Here is a 7,541-nt window from a genome sequence, read left to right as displayed (position 1 = left end):
TATAGATGCTGTTGGGCCCCACAACACTTACAAAGTTTGAGAAGGAAAATAAGCACCCAACAGTAGATGCTTTACTCTCTCTCACCTGGAGGTGTCCAACTTTAGTGCAATTGGTTGAGATGCTAAATCTTGGCTCCGTATCAGTAGAGCTCTAGAAGTAGAGAGAAAATCAAGAATGTACAATCGTATTTGTTTTCAAGTATGACTCTTGAATATACGGGTATAAGGTACTTCTAATCTTTCCTCTGTAGATTTTTCTATAAACATTGCATTGCTGATTTTAATTTTTAAATCTAGCATGGGTGTTAACCTTGATTAATGTTACAATCATTAGCTACTACTTGTGATTCTTGTTAGATGCTCATGAATCATTGGTTTGAAATGTTCCATCACTTAGGCTAGCACAAGCCAACTTTATTCTAACCACTTGAGTGATGGTTTCTCAATCATTCTGAGTTTCACTTAGTCGTGGTTGAATTGAATTTTGTATAAAGATTATACATATTTCTTTGTTGAATATTGGTATTGGAAGCCTTGGTAAATGTGATGTTTTTGCTGTTAAGACTTTAAAATCATAGTGATTTTTGGACAGTTAAACTAAGGTGGAATTATGTGGATGGAATTTTTTAAATATTTTCAGATGCTTTGAGCAAAGCATCTGAAAAGCATCTGAAAATATTTAAATCTTTCCATCAAGCTAGAGGATTGGATTCGCTCCTCCATTTTCGCTAACACCATCTGCTCCTCTTGTATGGTATGACAACATCGGGGCTACTTATATAACCGCGAACCCAATTTTTCATGCTCGCACCAAGCATGTGGAGATCGACTTTCATTTTGCTCGAGACTTGGTTGTTTTTTGACAATTTTCTGTGCGTTATGTCTCTACTATAGATTAGCTAGCGGATTTTCTTACCAAGGGTTTGGCTCGGGCTTATTTTCTTTGACTAAGGGACAAGCTAGGGGTTATGGATGCCTCTCGCATGAGGGGACGTGTTGAGGAGTTTGGTACATCATCAGCTGATCATTAGATTCTTCTAGTGAGGGAGACGATCAATGGAAGCTTATGCATGTCATAGGGGTTTCATTTGATGTCAAAATTCTTAGAACAAGGTAAAAGGATGAGACTGGTTATATAAATTAAGAATCAAAATAAATCAATTCACTATTAAAGCTGTTAAAACCTTTTTTATTAGGAACGTTTAACATTAATTAAATAGTTAAATCTAGAAGGAATTGAGATCAAAGACAAGAAAAGTTTTGCGAAGAGACCAAAGCAGAGAAGAAAGATAACAAATCTAGCAAAGACGACAGTTTGGTAGAGGGGTTTGGTGGAGGAAGTGTAGCTATTAGACTTTGATTCAATTTTTCCTCTTCTGATTAACGCAACTCTCTTTCTCTGAGATTGAAAGTAGGTTTTGTGTTTTTTTTTTCCTCCTAGGGTCCTTATTTGCTTAGTTTTCTCTTTGTTTCTAAGAATCTTTAGAGCGTTTTATGCACAACAGTTGCGGAAGAAGAATCACATTTTCACCATTTATATCTCTTGTGATGCTTGTTCTCCAGTTATATGCCACTCAAGTCAAAGAATCTACACCCACTAGGTTGAGGAGGTTCGTATCTATGAGTTTCATGCTTTGCAACTGGACACCATAATGCCAAGGAAACCATCGATAGAAAACAAGTAGGGCGGGTGGGATCTAAACCAGAAAATCTACTCGGGTATTAAAGAACAAAAACACTCAAATAGTTTGTTAACTGTTGGATGTTAATATGCCACATGGCACACTAGGAGATATGCATTGCAACTCACCACAAGATCATTGTACAACAGACGATTTTTTTCCCATGATAGTATGATATACAAGCTATCTTTTCCCAAAAAAAAAGAAAAATATTAGACAGATTTGTCATTAATGGATTTCACTATTATTTTGTTCCTACCTTATAACTGGTGTTGTATTAAATCAATATCAACATCAATAACAACAACTTTATAATCGTAATCCTAGAAGTTGAAGGAGAAATCACTTTGTGCAAATCTAAATCAATATGCTTTAGGAATTTCTTCTACAAATATTTTCTTCAAAAGATTTTGGGATATACCATGACCTAGTAATTCCTAATTTAGGTGGAGATTGTGCATTAGAGATTGCCAAAGTTGGATCCTTTTCAATTATATTTAACCACTGGTCCACTAACCGTGGGGTTTGGTCTAATAAATTTAATGGCATTGAAAATATTCAAATATTTTGCCAAGAAATCTAATTATACACCATTTTTCTTGGTGCAATAAAAATATTTTTTTGTTTGAAAGTTCTCAAAGAACATCCTAAGATAATTGGCAAAAGTATAGATACTCTAAAACTATACCAAATTGGCAATCCCCCTTTTTCGTCAAAACAATTAATAATTCAGAGGAAATGTTCACAAATATATCCAGAGTTCTGTTATTTTGTATCTTGTAACATAAAATGACGAATGACGGAAGAAGAAGGATCTCATAGATGAAGAAAGAAGATGAACTTTAGGATTCTATTTTACTAAGGCAATAGTGTAAACTGCCGAATGATAAAGGACATTTTTGAAATTGTGAATTATCTAACCATGACTTAACATAATTTACTAGTGGATTGCACGATAGTGCAAATCTAAGAAACATTTCAGGAGATCATTGCCAATTTGCATAGTTCTTTTTTTTTTTTTTTCGCCAATTACCTTGGGGGCATCCATGAAATTTTCCCTTTTCTACATCCCATATGTGATTGAATCTCATTGCCTAGTTTCATCATGATCTTGCTACACATTTGGTATGAACTTATGGTCTTTTTATTGGTTTTAAAGAAGGCTTCAACTCTCTATACGAAAGCAAAAAGAAATGGATGTAGTCCATTACATCAACCATAGTCGGCCAAGAAAACCTTTGCCCCATGGTTACTAGCTTATTTTTCTATTGTCAAGTGAAGGGATCTACATCTTCTACAATTCATATTCCTACAATTCCCTCTGGTTAGTATCTAAGATTGTGACATGTGGTAGTTAATTATCCAATTGTCACAATTAGAACCCAATTAGAAATTAAATCTAATGAATCCCTAGAATTAGGCAACATAAGGAAAGAGAAGAGACAAAATAGGGAGAAATGTTAAGGATTCATTAGATTCAATTTCTAATTGGGTTCTAATTACGACAATTGGATAATTGAATGCCACGTGTCACGGTTCTAGAAGCTAATTACAAGGAATTATAGAGGATTTGAATCCCAAGAGTTTTGGGTGTTTGTGTTTTTTGGCAATTATCTTGGGGTATCCATGAAATTTTCGCTTTTCTGCATCCCCATATGTGATTGAATTTCATTGTCTAGTTTCATCCCGACGGGGGAAGCCCGAATGAAACGCCAAGTCGCAAGGACCGAAATGAAAAGCGAAACGAAGCCCGAAAATCGCGAAGATCGCCGAAAAGTCGTGAAAGATCGCAAAAGTCCCTCCCCGACGAATCAACGAAGGTCATGAACTCTGTTGGGTTCGAAACAAAATTAGAGGGAAACGATAAAGGAGTTGTAGAAACGAAGATTTGAACTAGGCGAACTTGCTGGAATGAGCAGACCAGCTCCCTAGCGTCAGCGAGTAGGCCAATGACGATTTCGCTCACCGCACTCCTGGAGATCACCCCCAACCCCCGGACCCAGATAAGATGGAAAGAAGAAGATGAAGAAGATGAAGTGAGGGCGGCCAAAAGCAAAAGGGGGGGCATAGGTTTAAGTTATGGAAAATTGGATTTTGGAAACCCGTGAAAGTTAAAGTCTCTCTCCTTTTTTTGTCTTTATATTACATTAATTAAAGGTAAAAGACTTGTCCCTATCACGTTAATTACTTGTGTCCCATCTGTGTTTTACAGCACACCAAGTTCAACAATTTTAATATGACATCACAATTAATTAAATAATACATGAAAAGTGGAAACTAAAAACTTACACCGGAAGCTTTGAAAATCAGATATGAATCGGCGAAATCTCGATTCGTTGGTTTCGGTAACCAACGAAAGGCGAAATCTCATTTCGCACCTTGATCCTCATCTTGCTACAAACTTGGTATGAACTTTTGGTCAAGAACTAACAACTATATTAATTGAAAGCAAAAAGACTAAGGGAGCTGGTCAAAAACAAGGAAGAGTCAGTGATAAACAAAGGTGGAACATGCCACCAAGACCTAACTAAAGAGAGCTCAGTTGCTCCCTTGGCTAAAATATCTACCATTCCTAGGAATATAATGAAAATAAACATGATGAAAAGAAGAGGACAACCTCCATATATCATTAGCAAGACTAATACTTATCCAATCTAAAGAGAAAGCATGCCCTTCTAAAGATGAAATTGCATTCAAACAGTCAGAGTTAACTTATGGATTTGAGACTCCCAACGAGGTACCAAAAATGAATCCATCTCTAATAGCCTCAAGCTCCTAAGCTTTTACCTAGCCACCTACACCAGTCTTGCAATTGGCTGCTATAAAGTTACCCACCAAATCCCAAATAATGCAACATCTACCTCCTTTAAGAGACTTCGCATCCCAAGAACCATCGAGAAAAACTTGGAAATAATCAAGGCCTTCTCTAGGGTCCTCAAGAGATTGTGGGTTCCCAATTCTCCCAAAATTGTTGGAGCAACTATGATTTTGAATATCTGCAAAGATGAAAGAGAATATAATCATTGTATGAAGTATTGAAGTATCTATTCCTCTATACACATTTGCATTTTTAGTATTCCAAATACACCAAACCATTGTGCTCCCAATTTGATTTACAAAAGAAACATTTTCATGCCCCGAAAAAGAACTTGGATAAATTCCATCCAATCATGCAAATGTGTACCCCTAAAATCTCTTTTGTCAATACGTAGAAGGGATAGTCTCCAACATTCTTTTGCACGAGGACAATGAAAAAGGGCATGATCAATGTTTTCAACACCCAATCCACAAATCAAGCACACCAGGGCAGGTATTACCCTTCTATGGAATAGAGAGCTACCAATAGCAATGGCCTCTTGAGAAGCTCTCTAAAGAAATTGTTTCATCCTAGAGTGTGAGGATCTACCAAATTTATTTCCTGAGAGCTAAGGAAGAAGAAGATGATGCAATATTCCATTGATCATCTGCCATTGCTATACATTGAAAATAGGTACCATCTTTAGTCTTCTCCAAATCCAAGAATCTGAGGTGTTTTAAGAAAGATTGGGGATTGTGAGGATAGCCCCAGTCTTGAAGAGGGATTGTAGCAAGGGTAAATTCCATTGAGACTTATGCCAAAGGATTAGATCCTTAACCCAGGTTGGACTAGATGGATTAGGGGTAGAGCTGATGCACTTAAAAGGAATGGATGGGAGCCAAGGGTCCATATAGATGTTGATATTTGTCCAATTTCCCACTTGTCTTAAGATTCCATGTCTTAGAACATCTCTCCCCATCAGAACACTCTTCCAACTAGCTACAGGGGACACACTCAAGAAAATGAATATCTTTAATGTATTTTGCATGCATCACTTGAGCCCAAATTGAATCGGGAGAAGTAAGGAGTCCCAACTTTGTTTCAAGAAAGGCTTTATTGAAACATTGGACATCCCTAAATACCAGGACCCACTCTCTTTTCCTTTACACAAAGTACCCCAATTGACCCACTAAATTCTCCCTGTTGGTCATTTTCCGCTAAAATTGTCTAACTTTTTTAGTTCATTCATAATTCATTTGATAAGAGGAAACATAACATAGCATACATAGGTCAGGCAAAAGCAACCACCTTGATTAAGATCTCTTTACCTACATAGACAACAACATCCCTTTCCAACCAGATAGTTGGAAATTTAATCTTTTTAGAATGAAAGAAAAGGTCTTTGCTTTTAATTTCCCAATCAATGAAGGAAGACTAAGATAGGTTCCATGATACTAGACTTCCTTAATATCAAAGTTAGAAAAAATGTCATCTCGAAGAGGATGGAGAGTCAGCCTACTAAACATCACTGCGGGTTTGTCTAGATTAATATGGAGACCCGATACTAATTCATTATCCTACAGCAAGGTATTAATCTGGGAGGCATTGGGAATAATGGATGTCAATGAGAAAACCATGCAATCATCAATAAAATAAATAAATGGTTTACCTTAGGGGCATTTTAGGCAATCTTGATAACGGGTATTCTAGGGAATCTAAGGATAGAGGAGAGCCTTTGGGAAAGAGTTTATTGGCAAAGAATGAAGATACATGGGCTTAGAAGGCACCCTTGCCTAATACCTCTTGTGGGGGTAATTTTCCTAGAGAGGGGTAATGCACTGCATAACCCATTCGACTCATTTATCATCAAACCCCAAGTGTCGTAAAGTATGCTCTATGTATGACCATTCTAATTTGTCATAGGCTTTGCATTAATCCAACTTTAAAGCCATATACCTAGAGGATGATCTAGACTTTGAAGAAAACAAAGATATTCAAGGGCAAGGTAGATATTGTTTGAGATGGCAATGCCTGGAACAAAAGCACTTTGTGTCTAGCTAATGATGGATCTAACAATAGGTTTGAGTCTGTTAGCCAAACATTTGACTATGATTTTATATGGAGTGGTGCATAAAGTACTAATAGGTCTAAAGTGTGAGACCTCCTAGGGATGGGCACTCTTAGGAATAAGAGAAGTGATGGTTTTGTAGAGGCTTCTAAGTATGACCCCCATTGAAGAAATGATATACCCCATGAATAAGATCAATACCAATTACATCACAATGTTTTTGGAAGAATGGGTTTTTATTCCCTTCATCTGGAAAATAGTGGATTTGATTTCCTTAAGAGAGAAATGAGAGCATAGAGAAATATTATTTGAAGTTGTAATGCAACGAGGAGTATTAGAAAGAAATTCCCCCAAGGTTGGGATGAAGAAGAGGTGAAGAGGCAAGAGAAATGAAAGCAGATCTCAAAGTGGATTTGTGGATCCTCATTCAATCAAAGACCATTCCTATCTTTTAATTTGTTTATGATATTTTCTTGTCTTCTTTGGGTTGTGGACGCATTGAAGAATTTGGTGTTTATATCCTCTTCCTTTAACTATAGGACTCGAAATTGCTAATGCCAGAATTTTTCCTTAGTCAGTAATTGTTTCTCTATCTCTCTTTTTAGTTCAAGTTCCTCTCTAATTGTGAAATCACAGGGGGGGATTTTGTTGGCAAGCTTTTAGCAATTGAGAAAGCTTTTAGAATTCAATGGAGGCATTTTGAAAAGTGGTCTTGCTCCAACTCCTTAGGAGTTTCGTACAACTTTTTATTTTTTGTTAGAGCTGATAAGTAGGGGAACCCAGGTTTGGGTCCTTCCAACCTAGATTGACTTGAGTTACAAGATCAGGGGTGGTCTTCCCATTTGGTTTCATAGTGAAATTTAATTGGTCTTTTGTTAACCAGGATTCAAGGAATCTCCATTGGAGTATATGATCAAAACTTACCATGGCAAATCTATCTCCTGAACACTACCAAAAAGATTCAAAAATTCTAAATTTACAAAAACCCTATCTA

Source organism: Hakea prostrata, chromosome 10, assembly GCF_041222555.1.
Source record: "Hakea prostrata isolate BN-2017 chromosome 10, UWA_Hpros_2, whole genome shotgun sequence".
NCBI lineage: Eukaryota > Viridiplantae > Streptophyta > Magnoliopsida > Proteales > Proteaceae > Hakea > Hakea prostrata.
This window is presented reverse-complemented; position numbering follows the sequence as displayed.